Raw genomic sequence first — 23655 nt, forward strand, 5'->3', positions numbered from 1 at the left:
AGGCATGCAGACTGTTTCTACAAACATCTGTGAAAGAATGGGTCGCTCTCAGGAGCTCAGTGAATTCTCTGTGATAGGATGCCACCTGTGCAACAAGTCCAGTGGTGAAATTTCCTCACTCCTAAATATTCCACAGTCAATTGTCAGTGGTATTATAACAAAGTGGAAGTGATTGGGAATGACAGCAACTCAGCCACCAAGTGGTAGGCCACGTAAAATGATGGTGAAGGGTCAGCAGATGCTGAGGAGCATAGTGCACAGAGGTCGCCATCTTTCTGCAGAGTCAATGGCTACAGACCTCCAAACTTCATGTGGCCTTCAGATTAGCTCAAGAGCAGTGGTAGAGAGCTTCATGGAATGGGTTTCCATGGCTGAGCAGCTGCATCCAAGCCATACATCACCAAGTGCAATGCAAAGTGTCGGATGCAGTGGTGTAAAGCACGCCGCCACTGGACTCTAGAGCAGTGGAGACGCATTCTCTGGAGTGACATATCGCGCTTCTCCATCTGGCAATCTGATGGGCGAGTCTGGGTTTGGTGGTTGCCAGGAGAACGGTACTTGTCTGACTGCATTGTGCCAAGTGTAAAGTTTGGTGGAGGGGGGATTATGGTGTGGGCTTGTTTTTCAGGAGCTGGGCTTGGCCCCTTAGTTCCAGTCAAAGGAACTCTGAATGCTTCAGCATACCAAGAGATTTTGGACAATTCCATGCTCCCAAATTTGTGGGAACAGTCTGGGGATGGCCCTTCCTGTTCTAACATGACTGTGCACCAGTGCACAAAGCAAGGTCCATAAAGACATGGATGAGAGAGTTTGGTGGGATGAATTAGAGCAGAGACTGAGAGCCAGGCCTTCTTGTCAAACATCAGTGTGTGACCTCACAAATGTGCCTCTGGAAGAATGGTGAAAAATTCCCATAGTGTATCTATGTGCAGCAATCCATGAGTCCATGCACACCACTGATCTTTTGTTAATTCCACATAACAGGTCTCTGACACATGCCAAAAGCACCACTCAGCTCGACTCCACTCCAGATTTCTTTTTAGTGAATCTGCTGCAAGAATGTGCTGATGCAGGCAGGGCAGGTTTGAGGGACAGGGGTGACTCAACACACAGAGCATCTGGTGGATTTCAAAAATAAAACACCCTAAAAGAAAATGTCATGAAAAGTAAATGCATATATAAAGACAAATCAAAAGTATATTATCTTTTACATATTGGGATGTATGTATTGTGTATGCACATTCAGCTTTAGGACACCCTTGTATGTTCTTGGTCCATGTCTTCTGGCCTCCTCTGTGGACTTCCCCTCACCTCTACTCTTGGAGAATATTTTAGTTTTTTAACTTTATCTAAGATGTTGAATCAGTTCTTTTAGTCTCTTGTATCTCTGATCATACTGGAGTAAAGAGTGTGTGTACTTTTGCCACCTCAGACAAACACACACATCCACCAGTGACAGGAAGTAGCCGTCTGACCTCGGGGCGTTTGAATCCTAATGCGAGGTGACTCTGTACCTTTCTCATTTCACAGCTTCACTTTTCATTACTGAGCGTCATAAGTGGACGTCGCCCAGGGGCGGAGGAAGACTTAACACCCCCGCTGACCCCCCTCCCTCCTCCCCTCTCTCCCTTTTCTCACACCAGCCTGACCCACTGTGTCGCCGCCTTGCTGCCCTTTTTTTTTTCTCCCACTGAAGCCGCTGCAACTTGAGCTTCCAAACCATCAGCATGTGTGGAGAGGTGAGCAGCAAAGTGCAGCTGCAGCACTTCTCCTCTCCGTACTTATCATTTCCTGTTCCAGATTCTCTGCTGCTGCATGCTGGACGTTTGAATGCAACAGATTCAAAGCTGCAGCCATGAGAAAGTGTTCTGTTTCAGGAAAAAGCCAATAAAAAGGGAAGGTGAGGTTGCTTCATTCTCTCAGAATCAATGCAGTTAGTCAGTATCAGAGCTGCGGCCGTCACGCTCCTCTCAGCAGGAAGCAGAAGCAGGCCTGGTGTGTTGATTACGAGTCTAATCCATTAATCATCACTGAGCGCATGGAGGACTTTGATGAGAGAGGCAAGAGCAGACATTGAATTCCAATCGTTTGATGCATGCTGGCTGCAGGTGCACGCAAAGAGCCTGCACGCTCATCTGCCTCTGCCTTTTCACTGCAGATCGTCATTAAAGTATCTCTACAATAGCAAACTTGTTGGCCTCATTAGGTTCATGTCAGAATCAGTTATATAAATAAAAGAGTGCTCAGATGTTGAAGTTTAAATATTAAAAAATCCTTTCCTTCTTTGGCTGCCATTTTTGTTTTACCAATGAAAGCTGTGAGCTCTTTTTGGAGCTGAGGTTCACTTCAAATGAAGACAAGTGTTGAAGAATGCATCTGATCTTTGAAAGGCTGTGTTCTCCCACCATCACCCCAGATTTACTCTCTTTTAATACCATGAAAACTCCAAGAACCAAGGCCTTCGATTTACAGTAGCTGCCATTTCATGAAGTCACTGAGCTCTCCAGAGTGGCCCGTTCAGGATCACAAATGTTTGTAAATGGAGACTGCATGGAAAGTGATGATTTTATATACCTGTAGCAACTAAAAAACTCAAAATTCAGTATCTCAGATAGTTAGAATATCACTTAAAAGCAATAAAAAGTGTTTTTAACACAGAAATGGTGGACTGCTGTAAAGCATGAACATGTACAGCACTCAGTACTTGGTTGGAGCTCCTTTTGCGTGAATTACTGCAGCAATACTGCATGGCAAGGAGGCGATCAGCCTGTGGCACTGCTGAGGTGTTATGAAGCCCAGGTCGCTCTGATAGTGGCCTGCAGCTCTTCTGCATTGTTGGGTCTGGTGTCTCTCATCTTCATCTTCACAATCCCCCATAGGAGGCCAGTCTGCTGCAGTAGTACGTATCTGCAGACCAAGGTTAATATAGTTAACGAAAATGAACTAAAGAACTTAAATTCAAAAATCATTTTAGTTAGTCGGAACTAAATAAAAACTAAGCTTTACCCAAAAACTAACCATCGACGACCTTCTGTGTCTTACCCTCCTTGTGCAGGGTGCCAGGGATCGTCTTCTAGACATCTGTCCAGCAGTGTTAATTTTGGCAACCTTTTTTAAATTTTAGTCTTAGTTTTAGTCTTTAAATGAAATGTATATTAGTTTTAGTCACATAATAGTCATTTCTATCTTTTTAAATTTTAGTCAACAAAAACTCAAAACATTTTCGTCTAGTTTAGTCCATAAAAAGTCCTCAATTTTAGTCTTTACTTTTAGTCTAAATCTGGTACCAAATCATGCTAGTGTGTTCTCTGCACTCTGCCAAACCTGGGGTCCCTGCTTTCTACAGCTGAGAGGCTGAATAGATAAAGATACATTGTTTTTTGACAGATTTACCCACAGGGGAGAAATATCACAGATTTTGAATGCCCAACGAAAACTACATTACATTTCAGTCTAGTTTTAGTCATCTTGACGTAAACTAACTTATTTTTTGTCAGTTTTGGTCATCACAGATCTATTTTTGTCAGTCTTAGTCTAGTTTTTGTCATGGAAAAAGGCTGTCGAGTCATAGTTTTAGTCGACGAAATTAACACTGCTGTCCGGTCAGCAGTCTTCCCCATGATTGTGTAGCTACTGATCCAGACTGAGAGACTGTTTAAATCAGTGATATTCAACACGTGGCTCTAGACCCACATGTGGCTCTTTTGTGATGATTTGTGGCTTTTTATTGTCTTAATTTGTAATATTAATTCCCCCAGGAAAAATTAGAAAAGGTAAACTGTGACCTCAGAAATTATCCTTTGTAAGTCACATTAATCAGTTTGAATCCCCACATTAAAACAGTTAGCTTTTATTTTCAACCTTTATTTTTTGTCTGTATATTTCCATCGCCCTTATTTGTGGGGTTTTTTTGCGGTTTGTTTTTTTTCATTTTTTGCCACTTTTAATCCATTTCCATTGCTTTAAACCCACTTTTGCCATTTCTTCTTGCCACTTTTCGCCCATTTAAGCCGTGTTTTGCCATTAAATGCCACTGTTTTCAGCGTTCTTGCCACTTTTTCCCATTTTTACTAGCTCTATTCCATTTTTGCCACCAGTTCTTTTGACTCTTTTGTCCTACTTTTGCTATTTGCAATTTTTTTTTTTGCCACTTTTAATCCATTTCCACTGCTTTAAGCCTACTTTTGCCATTACTTCTTGCCATGTTTTGCCCATTTTTACTACCTCTATTCCATTTTTGCCACCAGTTCTTTTGCCTCTTTTGTCCTACTTTTTCTATTTGCAATTTTTTCACTTTTTTTGCCATTTTTCTGCCACTTTTCATCCATTTAAGCCATGTTTTGCCATTAAATAACACTCTTTGCTGCTTTTTTTTTTTTTTACATTTTTGCCCATTTTAGTCACTTTTACACTCTTTTTTTACCATGTTTTTGCTTTTTTTTGGCAATTTTTTGCCACCTGTAACTCATCTTTTGGCAACTTTTCACCCAATTTTTGCCACTTTCTGTCCCGTTTTGCCACTTTTTCTCCCTGTTTTTTTTCACCCATTTTTTTTGCCATTTTATGCCTAGTTGCCACTTTTTTGCTGCTTTTTGACCATTATTTGCCACCTTAAACTTAATTTTGTTGCCACTATAATCAGTTTTTGACACTTTTCACCACTTACATCGTGGCTCTTCTTCGACTAGGGTTGACTAATGCTTGTTTAAAGGCTCAGGGGACCTTTGCAGGTGTTTGGGGTTAATCAGCTGATCAGTCTTGCTTCCCCCGCTCCTCCCACATGTATCTTAGATACGTCTGGGAGGAGGGCAAGGAAATAACAATGGGGGCCTCTGGCTCACAATACATGAAATAATTAGGGGAATAACACAAAGGTGGAGGGTGGGTGGAGGGGTCAGGCTGTAAGGGTTATTAATGGGGAGGGGGCAAGAGCGCTCGAACACGTTATGTCTGAATTTTTCCATTCTAAAATCAGTATCTCCTAAAAAAAAGGGTCAGACCTTAATAACTTCTCGGTTCCTCACAGTAACATCACATTTTGAAGTATTTTATGGAGTGTCTCTTTATCTTTCTACCCTCTCTGTATTTCTAAAACCCACTTTCTCTCCCTCTCTGTTATTTGTGGCTCTGGTCCAGAATAAATGTCAGTGACTCAGTGACCATCCTCCTGCTGTCACTTATTTTTATGTCTTGAATTAGCAGCATGTGGCCAACAGGGCAGACATCTTCAGTTTTTAGAGGAAAATAGTGCATGACACCTTAATTATACGCCCCCTCCTTCTCTCTCCCCCCTTTCTCCTCCCTCCCTGCTGTTGTGAGCTGTGGGTCTGGATCATACTCATGCTCTGTAACGATCCGTGCCGGCCTGTGTGACTTTTAAAAAGTGGGCAGTGGAGGGCTGCGAGGGCATGACCACGAAAGACCTCTGCTGGGTTAGGCCAAATGTTAATAATGATTGTACCAGGATGACCACTGAGGGATCAATCTCATCTCTGACATTTGGAGCTCTGCAGTAGCTAATGTCAGCAGAGAGGATGGTCAATCAGAAATGTTAAGAACATTCAACATGCAGAGAAGCAGTCAAAGTAACGGGAATAAAATCAAGATTTCTAAATAAGATTAGGCTGCATGGGAATAAAGAGGTTACAGCTGTCAGAGCCACGTGGGACAGGGTCCTGTGGGTTTTCTCCAGCTTCCACCAGAGTCATGCTCATTAGATGGCTGATTACACTAAATTGCCCGTAGATGTGAGTGTGAGTGCTGCTGCTTGTTTGTCTCTATGTCGGCCCCATGATTGACTGGCGCCCAGTCCAGTCCAGGGTGCAGGCCCCAGGACAGCTGGTGTTGGCTCCAGCCTCGTTATTTTTATGACAAGCTTAATTAGAAATTTTAGATAACACAAGTGTGAGTGCCTCAATCGCACAGTTTGAGAGGCTTCTGCTTGCAGACCTCGATGGTGGGGCGTTTTGGGCTCATCTGTTATAGACCTCTACAACGGGGAGACCTCGAACGTGGGGCGGGGAGTGACAAACCCTCCTTTAGGTTTTTCTTAGTTGGTGGTGTGTTGTTTTTACTTTTTTGCAAGAGTACCTGGATACATCTGTGGACTTCCACTTCACACCAGAAGATGGAAAATCACCGCCATATCTCAGCTTGTAATATCTGAAGTCACTTGAACTGAACGTCTTCTTCGTGGTTTTCTTTGTGTCGCCACCATGTTAATAGAGCAAGTCTGCCAAGTAAGGAAAGACAAGTTCACGAAAAATTTGCAAGTTTTCGTGTTAACAAGCACAGCGATAACGATACATTTATTTAATGAATCGATTTATGATCCAAATTCACGTATCACTGACCACAGACATAATATGTGACGCCAGAGGCAAGTCTCTTCGTCATTCAATACAGTAGACAAGGATTGTGCACGTTTTTCGGAATGAAAAGCTCAAGCGACGAGACTGCATGGTTAAAAAATGATCCATATTAAAATAACTGACAGTGAAACATAAAAGCAGAATCCACTTTCTTGTATTTTCTCAGTTAAATGAAAAGATGTTCTCTGTGATTTAAAATAAAATAATTTTATGTACAATACAATTTCATATATGTATAGATTTTTTTTCATTTTGAAATTGTGGATACATATTTATATATTATTTATAACTGATCATTGACCTTTTTATTCCAATAACTTGCACAATAAGGCCTTTTTTGTATGAAGTACTTCGGGTTTAGCGTTTATTGTGTCGGACCACTTCCGACAAAATGGACTGTCTGCAGGAAAAATGATTTACGGTTTGTCCAATTCTTTCTGCAGTCTATGATCCAGGTCCCTCTCGACGTAGCCGCATCCAAGGTGTGCATGCGCAGCTACCGAGGAATAACGTGAACCATGGCGACTGTAGACAAGTCAGTACACGACTTTTGTGGTTTCTCGTGTCTGTTCTTTGTTCTTCTTTAAACCAAGAAATGTCGTCAAGTTCTCATAAAACTGGCACTTTAGCAGCATCCACGCTAATCTCTTCCGCTATAACTGCACCGGCCTTTTGTTGCTGCTTGTTTACATCACGACTCTGCCGTGCCTGAAAATACCGCTCCTCGTCACTGACTGGTCCTGTCACTTTCTAACCGTTCAGATGGGAGCTTTGCAAGATGGATTTGCCAGTGAAAAACACAGAAACGGGCGTATTTATCTGCTTTGCAAGGTTAGCGTTTATTAGTTTGAAATGGCTAAACTAAGCTGAAAATACATTTAAAACTTGAAATGAATGAGAGCGCAGATGGTCGAGTGGTTTAAGGCGCTACCCATGTACGCAAGCTGCTAGGGTTCGAATCCGGCCTGTGGCCCTTCACCGCATGTCTCTCCCCACTCTGTTTCCGAGTCTGTCCACTGTCCTTCCTCTGTCAAATAAAGGCATGAAAAGGCCCAAAAATAAATCTTAAAAAAAAATCGAAATGAATAAAATATGACGTGAATAATAACGAAGTGTTGTTAATAAAGACAGAAGGATGTGATAAATTTGAAATGACAAAAGTCAAAATGACGAAAATAAAATCCAATCTAAAACTCTTCTCCAACATTATTCTCCACATTCTGACTTAATTCGCATCATTTAGACTTTGCTGGAAGTGCGTAATGAGAACCCTCTCCCTCCTCATGTCTGACCCTCATAGGTTACTCCTCCGTAGAAAATAGTGCGTGACACCTTAATTCTCCACTCTCCCCTCCTCCTCCTCCCTCTCTCCCCCCTCCCTCCCTGCTGTTGTGAGCAGTTGTCATGGTGGGCTGTGGGCCTGGATGATATTCATGCTTTGTGCTGCAGGTTTCTTCTCTCAGCCGATGGTGACGTAGTTGCGCGCGCCTTACCGAGCCGGTCTGTGTGACTTTTAAAAAATGGGGGGCGGAGGGCTGTAAGGGCGCGACCATTTCACACCTCCACCGCTCGAGAATAGGCCTAGTGTTCTTAATTATTGTGCGAGGATGAGTGTTGGAGATAAATCTCATCTCTAGCTGTCATTTGGAGCTCCGGGAGCGGGCTGACATCAGCGCAGAGGAGGCTGCTCTTCACTCTGATGGTGCGCAAAGTCCAGCAGGCTGCCTGACAGCTCAGTGCGCACAGCTGAGCGCCTTTCTAATGGGAGACGGTGGGATTTAAATTGCAGAGTGTCATTTCTACACTAAAGACAGCCGAGGAAGAGGAGCATCTCGGCGGTTTCTTCCTACATCACAGATTCGCTGCGCAGAGAGGGGGAGGAGGAGAGCGCTGATTCACGGCTTGCAGGACGAACGGGCTCTCAGGATCCATCTCCGATCTTAAAATACCGAGCCCCACTCCAACGCCCCCTTCCTCCTCCTCCTCCCTCGTCATTGACAGCTTTGCGACCCGGTCAATCCGTCAGACAGGGAGGATCTGGGGAGGAGAGGACGAAAGGCGATCACCTCTGGCCGGTTTGATCCAATCGCCAATACCGAGCAGGCTGCATGGGGAGCTGCCTCTCTACATGAGGACGACACAGAGGCTTCACCGGGGGGTTTTAGTCCGAGGAGCACGTTTGGCTCAACACATCCAAACACCGAGATTATACTGAGACTGTTCCAGGCTCCTATTCACGGAGGAACCATCCTAAAGGGGGCGGATAGGAGATATTTCACAGTCTGCGCCTAAACTCCTCGGAATACAATTCCAGGTAATGAAAAACGCATGATGCAAACTCTGTCATATCTGATCATCTGTGTGCGCGTGACTAGGGCTGGGCGATGTGGTCCAAAAACTCACATCTCCGTATTTATTAGCTGCTTGGTGATACATGATACAGATCTGTCCTTTTCTCTGGAGAAATGGCTGTCACTGTTCCAGAATCAGCAACTTTGTCATGATTCTGGTATAGCGGCAAAAATACAAACCCCCGACATCCAAAACTGAGCAAATGTTCCTTTTTAATGGTCATAAATTGCAGATAAACTCCTACCTGCTGTCTGAATTGCACAAATACATAGAGAACATATCTTCTTATGGCAGCTGTCAAAAGTTTTTATGCTCTAAAGCCCACTTCAGACCTAAATAAGCAGCAAAGCACATTGAAAGTTGCAGATGATCTGCAATGCTCTGTTAGTTCACACCGCTACAACTGGGAGAGACGATGACTCGTTTCCAACGCAATGGCTTCCTGAGCGTACATATGCTTCTGCTTTCATGCCTGTCTTGTTGCTAAATATAAGTTCAGTCTGTGATATGAATGAGGGAAGTGAAAGTGAGTACACCTTTGTTAAAAAGGCAAAAACATAAAAAGTGCACAGATCCAGACTTTGGTGTCGTCCCAAGGTGCTTCAGTGGAGTATCCAGGAGGCTTACGGCAAACTATGCTGCAGGTTTAAGGCTTGCGATATCTGGTGTTGTATCAGTTTCTTCTGGTCATCCCCAGAGCAGCTGTGTAGTTTCAAAGAATTGATGTGGAAACGCCGATCGACTGCTGAAATGCGATATGTCTGGATGAGTATCGTTATTCCTGTACCAACGTTTTACCAGTATCAAACATCCGATACCTAACCATACCAAATAACAAGACAGATTTCGGTGCTTCATTTCAGTACCCCGCCGTCCGTTATCATTCCAAAGGAAAGGCACGGAAAACGTTTATTAAGTTACGCCTGTTTCCTTTGCAAATGTGTTGTATTGGTATCTTATTTTATTTACAATACCCAGTAAAAGAACCGATTAAAGGCCTTTGCACAGTGGGTCCGTTTATTTCGTCCGAATTTTTTGCAAGTTAAAAAAGAAAATTGAGCTCATGTTGTTCCAATGACGTTTGCACACTCACGCCGAAATTTTCGTCCATCATATATTTTCTTAACCTGACACGCAAGGTGGATTTGTTCTGAACATCCATCTGGAAAACCTTCATTACTAAGCGTTTGGGAAAAGGCAGAGGCTTTGAAAAAAATTTGTGTGATTGGATGGACGTTCTGTCTGTCACAACTTTACGGGCCAATCAGAGCAACAAAACGTGACGTAGTCGCGATCAAGGTGCACATCGCAGCTACCGAGGAATAATGCGAAACATGACGACTGTAGACATGTCAGTACACGACTTTTGTCGTTGTTGAAAAGAAAACAACTCACTGCTGTTCTTTGTTCTTTTTTTTTGAACGAAGAAATGCTGTCAAGTTCTGATAAAACTGGTGCTTTAGTAGCATTCACGCTAATCTCTTCTGCCATAAGCATCTGCCTCTTCTCGCTTCTGAAAGTACTGCCCCTCATCAGGGGCATCAGAGCCAGCTCTTTTGGCTTGGCTCCCAACGAAGAGCCAGCTCTTTTGACTCCCGAACGGCTCTTTGTTTAGGATCTTTTGTAGCCCTGTATTTTACCTTAACTTCACAAAAAAATAATAGTGTGTTGAAAACCCTTTTGCATTCAATGTTTTTATGAGAAGCCTTATAATTGCCTAATTTTGTGCATTTATTCTGTTACAAAACCATTCTTAGGTTTAGCATTTAAATTCCACTGGTTAGTGTTAGAATTAATGCAGAGCGGATGTAGAAGCTTCTTTGCACATGCGCAGTACAAATCAGGTTTCTGGGACGGATCAGGTAGCGACACCCGCCTCTCTATTTTCACACAATGATATAATCCTTTATCCTCAGATGTGATTGGCTGCATGGCCGCCATGCTGGCCAATCAAAACAAAGTTCTGACCAGAGCCGGGGCTGAGCAATGTGAGAGCTAAGCAGCAAAAGGAAAAATAACTGGGAGCCGGCTCTCACTCTATGCCAGCCGGCTCCCACTTATTAGCCGATGATTCAAATCATTGGCCGCTGCGTCCTCCTTGCTTGTTTACACCCGCCGGACCCCTCCTCTCTGTCTCCCTCTCTCTCTCTCGCACTGAAACCTCACTTTAAACACCAACACCAACACTGCTCATTTATTATGTGGATATTAACCATGGAAATATAACCGATAGATGGGTGATTGATTCAGCGCCTGTTGCTTTATTCTCTCTTGCTCGCTCATCCCTGCCTAATCCATCCCTCTCTCTCCCTCTCTTGCACCAAAACCTCACTTCAAACGCCGTAGTTTGCAGGTGTATTATGTGGATATCAGCCATGGAAATATGACAGATAAAGTCATAAGTTGTAGCCTACTCACAGGTCATAACAGAAACTGAATTATAATGTTTCTCTCAGTTTCTCCAACTTGGCTCAGCGCTATGACACAGGAGCAGCTGCTGTATGAAGCTCTCTGTCAGGATGGATCCGGTGGGATTTAAAGGAGTGACAGAGCCACAGGCTCGCGATATGAAACAATTTCTCACATTCTTTGAATTTTTGCAGTGAAGGCAAATAAAAACACATCGGACCCAGTGTGAAAGGTCTGAGTGTGGATCCGAACAAAACACATTCAAAATTAACGGACCTAGTGGGTAAAGACCTTAAGGTACCGGCACCTTTAGAAAAGAGGCGATTTAGCACCGGTATGGGAAAAAACCCAAATGATACCCAGCCATGATATTCCTTGCATTTTTAACATTGCAACCCTAGTGAGCGATCCAATCTGTGCAACAATGGAGTGTCATGCTCTACCTGACTCTGTAGCTTTCTTACTTTTTTGAAACTAGGAGCCTTTCCATTGTCCCAGTTATTTGTTTTTACTTCCACTGTTGTCATTTCGTGGTTGAATTTAGCACAATGAAGGAGAAAAGCTGTTTAAAAGTGGTGACTCCCTCCGGCGTTGAGTGCACATTTGTGCAAATTTGCAAAGTATTTTTGGAGCATGCGGCAGTGCAAGTCCACAGGGTGTTGCCACTTTTAAACACCTTTTCATCTTCGGTATTCAAAATTCATCCACTAAACTGAAGCATTAGTTTAGTGTTTAGTAGATAAACCTTACAGAGTGCAGTTCAGTCAGGACTACTGTGTCACGGTTTGCATTTATAATTATTTTTCTTTATAAGTTATTAATTTGCACTTATTGCTGTTATTTCTAACTGCTGATATGGCTGTCCTTGGATCCTCCTGATCTTCCACGTGCCTATGTGGAAAGGATCAAACAGGAACAGCACACATTCCTGCCTTTCTGATGCTTACAAGGAAAGCCTGAAGCAGGATGAGAAACAACAAAAAACACCACAGCAGAACAGGAATCAATGAAAAAACAGAATGACACTGATTAAGTCAGAAACATAATAAAGGAGGAGCTGGGGTGGAGGAGGGTTGCAAAATGCACCTGGAGGTTAATACGCTTAGCTAATAGCCTACTGAGGAGTGAATCAGCGAATCAGCTGGCTGTTAGCAGTTGAGGGCTTGCGTGAGATCAGCTGATCTCAGTCAGCAGGCAGCGCCTGCTTCTGTGGCCTGCCTGAACTAATGCTGCACACTTGATTTTGAAGCATGCAGTTGTGCCAGGCCAGAGCGTATTACCATTTTTAAACAACTTTTCTACATCAATTTCCAAATTCATCCATGAAACAGAAGCACTGGTTTACTGTTTTAGTAAATATACCTTATAGCTTGTAGTTTTTATTGAAAAGACTCCTCCATTCAAAGAAGCAAGTAGAGGTTAGTAAAGCGTGACAGGCCGGCGCTGCATGGCTTGCATGCATTCAGTGGGACCGTACTGTTAATCTAGCCGTTAGTAATTTAACAAACTGAATTGCAAGTAGCAGTCAGCCAGCCTTTTTCGAGCCACATAGCCCAGTTAGCTCAGCTATAACGGCCCTCTACAAGGTTCTTAAATTCTCGTTGCATCAGGAATCTTTGGTCTTATGTTGACTTTAAACACCATGTGATTCCAGTGTTTAAAGTTTTTTTATTTTAGTGATTGTTGGTATCAGGAAGTTCAGAAGCTTGAAGGTCTTCAGTCAGTTCTTCAGTATGTTCAACCAAAACATGAGCATGCTTTGTCTAAATTAGGGCTGGGCAGGTAATCACAAATTGGATTAAATTGCAATATGGCCTGCTGCAATTTTCAAATCGCAGAGGTTGCAATATTTATTTAACTTGCAATGTGTCAAAATACCAGTTAAATAAATCTATTTTTTGCAGCAGCAGAAACTGCAAACATTCAAGAGTCAAATTTTGAATAATGGTTTACAAAAATCCTCCTTTTTTGTGTTTTTCTTAATCAAAATGAGGATCATAAAAATGCTAATGCCCTTAAACAAATCAAATGACATCACATTTGCAATACGAGCAAAAATAGTTAGCTCATTCCATCTAAAACTGATAAAGCCTAGCGTTACTTCACGAAAGTCATACCCCAGCTGCGATCAGCTGGTAGCCAGCCTCACCTTCCCCACCCCAGCTGCCTCCTTTTGGCTTAAGGCTTGTTGCAGATTCATGCTACTATGGATTAATGGCTTTGGAAATAATTTTATTGCTTTCAGTGCACATGGTATTATTTATGGAATTATTTATTGCACCCATAGATGGTGTTTGAGAAGGGCAGAACATTTCAGAACAGATCTTGGAGGATGATTGGACAAATGTTCTGTCACATTCATGACGGCCAATCGGAGCAATAGAATGTATGGCAGAGTAGGTGTGCCAAAGAGTAGCCTAAACAACGTAACGTAAGCCTCTCAAACTTCTGCAGAGGAAGGTTGGTAGAAAAGCAGAAACATCTTTTCCACCAAGAAAAGCTTTCAGTGTGGTTCTTTGCTCTTCTTTTGGTTAAGAAATGTCCAGTTCTGATCAAACTGCTGCTACAGCTGCATCCATGCTAATCTCTACCAGCCGCCATTGTTTACCGGCTTGCAGTCGCTTCAGCTGAACCACACCTGTAGCTACCGCCTCTTCCTCCTAATATAACGCTGATGGGTTCAATCATTCTCTGACTTGGAGCAAAGGTATCAGTTTAAAGCTTTGCAGGATGGGTCCACCTGATGATAGACATGGGATCTGGTCAATCTGCTTCTGAGGTTGATAGTGTGCAGAAGTTGGTTGTAATGTTATGATAATTAAGAACGATGAATTGCCTGATATTGGCTATTTAGGGCTTCTGTTTCTGTTACTGTTGCAGCAGTATTCATTCGTTTCTAGGCGTGTAAATGCTCCTAAATCAAATGAAATAAATACAATTGTGCTTCCCATTTAGACTAAACATTTCAAGCTTTTTACTGTCCCAATCTGTGTACCCAGCATTAGGCCTGGGTAAATCACTTCTCCTGAAACATTAGACTAAAATTGCTCTCACCAATGTGGGGATGAATTCAGAAGAAACATGCAACACTATTGCAACACAGCATCCATATAAACCACACCGTTTCACCCTACTGACAACCAGATATCCATCTTAAAAACTTGGTAAATTTCCCACCCCTACACGTGAGTGATGCAAACCATCAGATACACGCAGCAACACACTCCAAGGCTGCACAATGAGATTACAGTAACAACATTAGAAGTGTTTGAACATCCCCGTCGCTGCGGAAACAGTCGGTGAGAGCTGCTCAGGTCTGAACCCCCTCTCAGTGCAGATTTGATCCATTGCAGCGCGCTCAGATGGATTCGTGATACCATCTAATGGCTGTGCCATTAAAATAATTGGCATCTGTCAACGCATGTATCTGATACCGGTTGTTACAGCCAGGCGAGGCGAGTCTACCCCTGATTGGCTGAGCACCTGGACGGTTTTTACATAGCTGATGGATCTCTACAGTGCTTTTTGGACATCAGTGTTTCCTGAGGTCAGTCACATGCTTTACAGTCAGTGTGTAGGCCTGCAGCTGGGGCTGGGCAGTAAATCAGCTTTAAGACATATCAGTAGGATTTAAATAGATAAAGAAAGAGGAAATATCAGTCATTTAGAGTTTATAGAGTTGATTCAGAGCCTGGATGGCAGGCCTTATACTAAAAAGATAGTATAACCACCAACAGTGATGTGCTTATTGTCCACAAAATAATGTGTTTAAAATGGCCATAGATCATTTTTTAAATTTCTTTCATTTAAGGTGCACCAGCTTTTATATTTCTTGTAAAGATCAAATGATATTAACGCCTGTTTGATACCACTGCAATAAAAAATAAGTCCTAAACACCCAATATTAGGGCTGCTCAATTACAGCAAAAATAAATATCACAATTATTTTGATTGACTGATTGAGATCAAGATTATTGGAGATCTATTTATGGGCTTTAAGCCTTATTTAGAGAGGACTGGACAGTGGATAATGTAGGAATCTGGGAGAGAGAGCAGGGACTGACATGCAGGAAAGAAGCCACTGGTCAGACTTGAACTAACGATATCCTACATAGAAGACCAACTTCCCTATGAGGGAAGTGATCTCAATCAAGCATGTTGCTTTAGTTCAGGCAGGCCATGGAGTCAGTTGCTGTCATTTAATTGAAATCAGCTGATCTTAGGCTTTGCTGCTCCCTCTGTACGCTGCTTTTGCAACCCTCCTCCACCCCAGCTCCTCTTTTATTCTGCTTCTGACTCAAACAGTGCCATTCTGTTGTCACTGATGTCTGCTCTGCTCTGGGTTTTAGCTGCTTCTCTCAGGAATGTGTGCTGGTCCTGTTTGATGATTTCTACATAGATAGGGCCCTATGAAATCCGTTTTATTTTTTTTTCAAATTCTGTTTTTTCCATTTTAATTTCTTGGAATTCCGTTTTTTAACCTTTCCACTAATTTCACCATAAAGAGTGTCATGTTTTGTAAATGAATCAAATGTTCACTAATTAAATAGAAATAACCTTAAATTTATTGAAAAACGGCCACAGTTGGCCCAGGAGCCACAGTTTGGATAACCCTGATATAAAATAATTATAACCAGTGTAACAGTCAGATATTTCCAACATTTTAAGACACATTCACGTGTATAATCACATCCTAACTGATGTTTATAATGTCAATGAAGAAATCCTTCTGTTCTCTCAGACACAGAGTGATAGTAACTTAATAAGAGAGTAACATTAAAGTTAAATGGTTAAAAGTAAACCTGTTACCTAAACTTTTCTTTACTGTCTCAGTCTGTAACAGTCCATGCAGTTTGATGCTGCATTGTTCTACTCCTGATTGAATGGTTCTCTCCTCTTCTCCCTCCATCCTCGCTGTCTGTCTGCTTCATATCAGACCGCTACGTTAATGCAGACATGTATTGGCTTGCTAAGCAACCATAGGGAACTTAACCTTGCAAAGCCGATGGATACCAGGGGTGATTATTGGCAAGGACCTCACGATACGATACGCTTCACGATACTTGGGTCACGATACGATAGTATCACGATATATCAGGATATCATGATATTGTGATATATTGCGATATTCTACACAGTTAACTAAGAAAAATATAGAGATGATGTATATGTAAATCACACAATACATTGGTGGTGTTCCCGCTATATTTCACGGCAGCAAGACAGAGCTTGCAAACGGCATTTCCTTTCTCTAACTCGCTGTTTGTGCTCCCCGTTTTAACTTTGAAGCCTAAATGCTTCCAAATGTCTGCTTTGAATTGTGCAGGTGTTGTTATTTTGTAAGCCATGTGGAGGTGCAGAAGTCGCATTTTACTAACAACTCGGCTAAAATATGAGTTTTTACTTTTTACAAAAAAATCGATATTGGGAGTTGAAGTATTGATATTGTATTGGATGTAAAAGTATCGCGATATATTGCCGTATCGATATTTTTTCACAGCTTCCTTGTTTTTCACTGGTGAATCCATCTTGCAAAGCTCCCATCTGAACCATTTGGGCCTGGTTAGAAAGTGACAGGACCAATCAGTTTTGCAGGGCAGTACTTTCAGGCGCAGCAGAGTCGTGACGTAAACAAGCAGCAGCAAGAGCTGGTGCAGTTATGGAGGAAGAGATTAACGTGGATGCTGCTAAAGCGCCAGTTTTATCAGAACTTGACAACATTTCTTGGTTAAAACAACAACACAGAACAGCAGTGAGTTGTTTTCTTTTTAAAAATGACAAAAGTCAAGAACTTACATGTCTACAGTCTCCATGTTTTGCGTTATTCCTCAGGAGCTGTGCATGCGCAGCTCAGTAGCAGCTATGTCATGTGTTTTGTTGCTCTGATTGGCCCGTAGAGATGTGACAGACAGAACGTTCATTCAATCACACTCCGAGTTTTTTCAAAGCCTCTGCCTTTTCTCAGACGTTTCCTATTGAAGCTTACCCAGATGGATGTGTGAAACAAATCCATCTGGCATGTCAGGTTAAAGGGAACTACAGTATCTACGGGAGGAATTATTGAGCTAACTGTTACTCGAATGTAACATCATTTAGAAAACGGGACTTCATAAAATCTTGAGTCTGTCCGAATCGAGTTTGAAGTCCTTGAGGGATGAGTAGGTCTGACTTCAGCTGTGTGCCTCGCGCACAGACACGCCTCTCTCTCCGTGACTCTCTGGTGTGGTGAGGTTAAATAACTCTTGTAGGTGCAACATTATGTCGCACGGTGCTGCCCCGTGTTGAGCTACGTGATATTTGCCGGTGTACCGTGCAGCTGCTCTGACATGCTTTGTACCGTTTAGGAGGGGCGGGGTGAGGCACAAGTTGTGCCACACTTCAGTGATCCCCCAGAACATATTCCTCAGATATATGCTCCTCTTTCTAAAAACACAGCATTTTCAGCCAAATTCATTCAGTTTTTGGGATTTCCGCATTAAATCGTAAATTCCGTTTGTATCGGCTCTTTCCGCGATTCTGTTAACACGGACCTACAAAGGCTTGTGGAAGGGCAGGGGATCCCAGAACAGACACACTGCTAAATATAAACAGTTTCATCGCTAATGCAGCTACAAAACTAGCATAGCTAAAGCTTAGCTCATAGATATGTTATCTATGTAGCTCACATTGCTAAAGCTAACTTAGCTACATTAGCTTTTATAGTTATGATAATTACGTGGCTAGTGTAGCTATGACTAAGCTACAGCAAGCAACCATAATAATTTAGTCAAATTATTCCATCCGTGATTTGACCCCTGACCTTTTTTTCTGTGTTTCTTGTGAAAGGTTGCGTAGTCTGTGGTGTTTGCAGTGTGGTTGTCGTCTTTCCTGTGCCTACAAGAAAAGTCTGAGGCAGGAAGAGAGGCATCAAAAAGCCCCAGAGCAGAGCAGGCCTCAGTGATGACAGAGTGACAGTCAGAGGCAGAATAAAGGAGGAGCTGGGGTGGTGGCGGGTTGCAAAAGGTGGCCTTCAGAAGGAGCAACAAAGTAGTACACCGTCAAAATTTCACAAATCCCTCGGCCTTGCTATTTGCAAGATCCATCCACTCTGTCAGATGTTGTCAACCTGTGCATTTGTGCAATTTAAGACCATATTCTCTCTCTGTCTTTTAGTTTAAAATACGACTGAAGATAATTTAGTTTCTGTAGGTTTTGATACTACAGATCTTTATAAATCATTTTGAAACACGTAATGTTCAAGAAGATAGAAAACTTGTACAGCATCAATAAACGGAAATGTTGCCAATGATTTTGGCCAATTTAGACAATCAATAAAAGTCAGACTGTTAATTCTGATTATTAAAAAGGAACAGTTACCCAGTTTTAGTTGTCTAGGTCCTCTGTATTTACTGCCATGGTGACAAATAATAATGTTTGGACAATAATAAATAAATATGGGGGTATGGTTTTTGGTCCATGTCGCCCAGCCCTACCTTCACCCCCCTTAAAGCCACTGCTCAGGGCCTGTGGGTGCTCAGGCAGGGATTCCCCCCTCAGGTACAGCTCTGACATCGGTGTAGTGAGCGCGGCGGCCTCCCGATGATTAATCAGCAACAGCTGAGGCTCCGTGTGTCTGCTGAGTCCATGTTTACGCGCATCTCAAATAGCCTCCTTAAACCAGAGCCTCTTCCCAAAATAGGGAAAGAGAAAAAGATCTGTGAGCAGAGCTGCTGCTCTCTGCTCTCAGCAACTGTCTCAGCTTTAACCGAGTCGAACGCCGTCTGCAGCAGTCAGGGGTACAGAGGAGTGGGCACGGCGGGCTCTTAAAGATGCAACAATCCAAGCATTCACGCTGGGTTTTATCTATCTAAAATTCACCGTGTTAAATCTGTCCGTCTGTGAGAGGTGGAGCTGTGACTCACTGATGTCTGTCACCACATTTTCACTCCAGAATAGTCAAGAATCCTTACGTCTGAAGGCCAGAGTTTTACCAGGAGTAGCACAAAGATATTTAGTTTGATTTCAACTACTCTGCAGAGTTTACACAACCTTAGATTTGAAGGCACTCCCACTAAAAGTAATTCCTTACACAAGTAATCAATTATGACCTGATCAGGTAATCAATAAAAAATAAAGTAGTGATGCCTTAAATACATGTTTCTCCTCACTTCCTGCTGTCCATTACAGTTAGAGATCCCCTAAACCAGCACTGACCAGCTCAGGCTCTGTTTACATTAGCATTAGTGATACCCGTCTTCAGTGAAGACCTGGTCCCGGAGCTCACTGTCCCCCTTCTTAATCAAACACCATCTCTGTGGCTCTCTCACTGTGGTTTGGTCCCTCCATGCTGTGTGCGGTGAAGCTGCTGCTGATAAGAATGAATGGTGGGGAATTAGCCTTGAGCTAAGAGGCTAGTGGTGCAACTTTAACGGCTTTTCTCCCTTTTGAAGGACATGATCAGGGCTTGACATTTACACCTGCCAACTAGCCAAATGCAGGTACCAGTTTGACTCCATCCAGCCACTTTGGCCAGTGGAATTTATCAGCATTCTCTGGAGGAGATTTGTCTGACTGAGAACTAGATTTGTTTATGAAACCAGCTGAATTAATAGTCAGTGTTTTAATATTGGTATGAACTAAATATCCTTTAAAGAGGGAAATGGAGCATGTGTTTCATCTCCTACCAGACGTACCCAATACAGCACATAGTTTCTTAAAAACAAAACTGTGGCTAGTGGAAATGCTTAGTGGCTAATACAGTCATGGACAAAAGTATTGGCACCCCTGGAATTTTTCCAGAAAATACATCATTTCTCCCAGAAATGGTTGCAACTACAAATGTTTTTGGTATACATGTGTTTATTGCCTTTATGTGCATTGGAACAACACAAAAAATCTGAAGAAAAAAGACAAAATCGACATAATTTTACACAAAACTCAAAAAATGGGCTGGACAAAATTATTGGCACCCTCAACTTAATATTTGGTTGCACATCCTTTCAGTCCAATATCCCCAAAAAGCCGGTAAAATATTCTTATTTACCTGTAATGAAATATTATAAAATGTTCCTTCAGTTGTCAGTACATTTCTGCATCATTCTGATCAATAATTCAACTACAATAAAATAATAAAATCAGGGATCAGTTTCCCAAAATAAAAGGGAGTCAGCAGGACAAAATCTTCTGGTAAATATGACGAGAATACAAGAAAATCAATTCAATTTTATTCCCTTTATATCATTAAAAACAATGGTGTTGTATATCAATTACAACCGTTACTATTAATTAATCAGCCAATCACTTCCTGTCTAAATCTTTGAATTTTTGGCCGTTTATCTTGATTTTACTAGCAGGATTTTTAAAAATATATTTCTTCTGAGGAGAAATGTGTACAATTATTTCTATTTTCCACGTACTGTATAGTTCTTGTTCATTTTTTTGCTTAAACCTTGTGATTTTAGTTGATTTCTGTATTCTAGTGTCTAGTCAACCATCCTGATTTAACCCTTCTTTATTCACAGTGCAGAGCACTGTCAGTTATTAGTACAGTAATGGTTTTGGACGGTCCCAATTCAGGGATCACGGCTCTGATGTCTGAGCACGCTCAGTAATTGAATCTCCCTCACCTGACGGAGACTATAATCCCATTTATGTTCTGATAGAAAATCAATAAGTCACACAGGAAGCACATGTGAGGTCAAACCCCCCGACAGCTTTACTGAGACCGCGGCATAACGTCCTAATCAGCTTCCCCATCAGCTAATCAATAATCAATCAATACTTAATGATTCAACTCTTAAACCTGGTTCAGTGTGGATGTCTGCTGTCACAGTGATGTCACGGTGATGTCATGATCATTAGGCGTGTTTCAGACATTATCAGGCAGAGAGTAAGGCATGACACTGAAGTGTTGCATTGTGGGATTTGTAGGCTTCAGTGTTTCTGTGGCTTATAGATGCTGAGAACTGCTGGATGCTGAACTTTTCTATTAAAAACATTAAGATGAAACTTTTTATCAAAAATTAGTTCATAATTACGTAGTAGGCTAGGGGTGTCCAAACTATGGCCTGGGGGCCAAATGCAGCCCTGCGGCCCATTTTTGATTGGCCCGCAGCAAATTCTAGGGATAAAATGAAACATGGCCCACATTAAAACATAAAGCTTGTGCTTAACCATCTGTAATCTGTAAACAAACATTCTGATGAGAAGATATCTTGATTAATAATGTCTTGATAGGTTATCACAGCAAATAGCAGCACCTATAACTTTTCGGGGGCAGGGCCAGTGGTAGCCAGGGCTCAGCAGGGTCCCCTGAAATCTGATTGGCTCCCCAAAATCCTGAAAATGATTCTCCGTTTACCCTGTCAGCCGTTAACTAGCCATTTAGGCATACTCAATCCCTGAACATGTATTAACTTACATTGGATTAGTCATACTAACTTTAAAATCCTCATGGCGACGAATACGAAAGTGGCCCCACCAACCTTATAAATTTCTTTATGTGGCCCTCTGTGGAAAAAGTTTGGACACCCCTGTAGTAGGCAGTTTGTTTAAATTCAGGGCAAATATTCATGATAAAGATTTTTAAAAAATCAGATTTATTGCCTCGCAGGTTTTCACAATGATTTTTTTTTCTTGTCAGTGCAGAAACAACAAACATGAAGCAGAATATAAAAGTAGGAGGTTCATGAACGCGCTCATACTGTCGGGGAAATTTAATAAGATATCAACCCTCCGGTATCTGTAACATTTAATCTCTAATAAGCTGTTTGTGGAGAAAAATAATTATTAAAGGATTGTATTAAAATATTTTTTCACTGACCAAAGCTACCAAATATTTGAATATTTTTAGGCTTTTAATCCTTTAAATGCCAGTTACACTAGAGGGGTCACATGTTTTTAATGAGAAAAATCACAGAGGTCAGTTTTTCCTAAAAAATCAGTGTCGTGTAGTTTTTTTTTTCAAGATCAGCAACAACTGATTTTTATCCATTACTGGTTTTTGTTTATTGGTGTGTGCATTAAAAATGATAAAATGTGGTTTTCTACAAAATGAATCTCTGATATTACAGAATGTATGTTTTTATTCTGTAAGGGCAGAGATAGAAAAAAAAAAGAACGCCATAAAAATGGAAGAAAATTTTCCACTGATGATTTATTAGGGTGCAGAATTTTAGATTGGAGACCAAAAACAGTTCTGTTTCTTACTTTTAACACATCCCAAACTATAACTAAATGAGACCCCATCCAATCCTATACTTTATAGAGAATAACTCATTTTCTTGGTGTGATGTTGATATAAAACGAACATCATGGGGCGCTGGTAGTCGGGTGGTTAAGGCACGCACCCACCGTCGGGCCTGTGGCACCATTTCCTGCATGTCTCTCTCCGCTCTCTTTCCTGTTTCTGACTGTTAATTTTGTTGACTAATTATTTGCGTCATAGCTTTCGTTGATAGCCTTTTTTCCCCTGATGAAAACGAGACAGTAATTAATAAAAACAAGTGCACATGGACAAAAACTAAAACGAAGTTAATTGACATTTTAGTCAACAAATAAAAAAGAGAGGAAAATATTTGACAGAGACTTTATCCAATCAGACGTAATTTCATCATGTAGAAAGTAGGGGCAAGTTAGGCACATATCCAATCACAGCTACTTTGGCTGTGTGGAAAGGTGGGATGAGATACGGGGGAGATCCAATCACAGCTGCTTTTGCTGCCTGGTGGTGGGGTAAGTTGGGGAGAGATCCAATCAGTCGACTAAGTTTACTGTAAATTTCGTCGACTAAAACTGGACTAAAACTAAAACGATTTAGATGACTAAATTATGACTAAAACTAAAAGACATTTTTGGCAAGACTATAACTAAAACTAAATTAAAAAGTGCTGTCAAAATTAACACTGGTTTACGAGTCTATCCACTGTCCTCCTCTGTCTAACAAAGGCATGAAAAGGCCCAAAGGCTCAAAAAAAAAAAAAAAGCAGTTTTGATCAGGACTGAAGTTGACTGAAACATTTAAGCCAAATAAGGTTGAAAAAAAAAGTAATATTTTCATAGCTATTTTTCGGTAAGCGGACTAAGCGGCTTTTTAATCTGTCACTTCACAATAACTATGGTTGGTCCACGCACTCTGAAATAAAGTCACCACCTAGGACAGTAAAAGTTACTGTGATGCAGTTTGAGTCACATAAATCAACTAAAAACAGAAAGACTTTTTTGTTAATGTGTTCTCAAGACATTATCAAAGTACAGTTTTTTTCTTTTTTTGTTCACTTGCAGGCTCCAGGTCTGTCTTTTTCCATGTTGAATTTTTCACAGCAGATTCTTTATAACTAACGTTATCAAAAAAGCAGCCTCATCTTGACCTTTCTTTTCTTTTTGTGGTTTTGTGGCTATATGAACGTGGTTTGCACCAATTTTCCAAAGTTTATAAAATGTAGAATTTAAAAGTTCTGGCATCACCAGACCAATCCAGAGACCTAGGGATAAGCCAATAATGGATCCAAATCAGCTTTGTTAGTAATCTTTAACATATCCAGGA

The 23655-nt window shown here is 41.6% G+C and overlaps 1 protein-coding gene across 3 annotated transcripts in view; it reads left to right on the forward strand.

The window, feature by feature from the left end:
- The window catches only part of slc8a3 (solute carrier family 8 member 3), a 240700-nt gene that overhangs the window by 17809 nt on the left and 199236 nt on the right, over window positions 1–23655 (forward strand). The window contains exon 1 of one of the 3 annotated variants that reach the window (XM_041812575.1): window positions 8384–8685. The exons of the other annotated variants lie outside the window; for them this stretch is intronic. The gene's annotated coding sequence lies outside the window, so the exon portion shown is untranslated. Of the gene's footprint in view, window positions 1–8383; window positions 8686–23655 lie in introns of those variants that run through there. 3 annotated transcript variants of the gene reach the window in all.

The sequence above is a fragment of the Cheilinus undulatus genome, linkage group 18 (genome assembly GCF_018320785.1).
Source record: "Cheilinus undulatus linkage group 18, ASM1832078v1, whole genome shotgun sequence".
Taxonomy (NCBI): domain Eukaryota; kingdom Metazoa; phylum Chordata; class Actinopteri; order Labriformes; family Labridae; genus Cheilinus; species Cheilinus undulatus.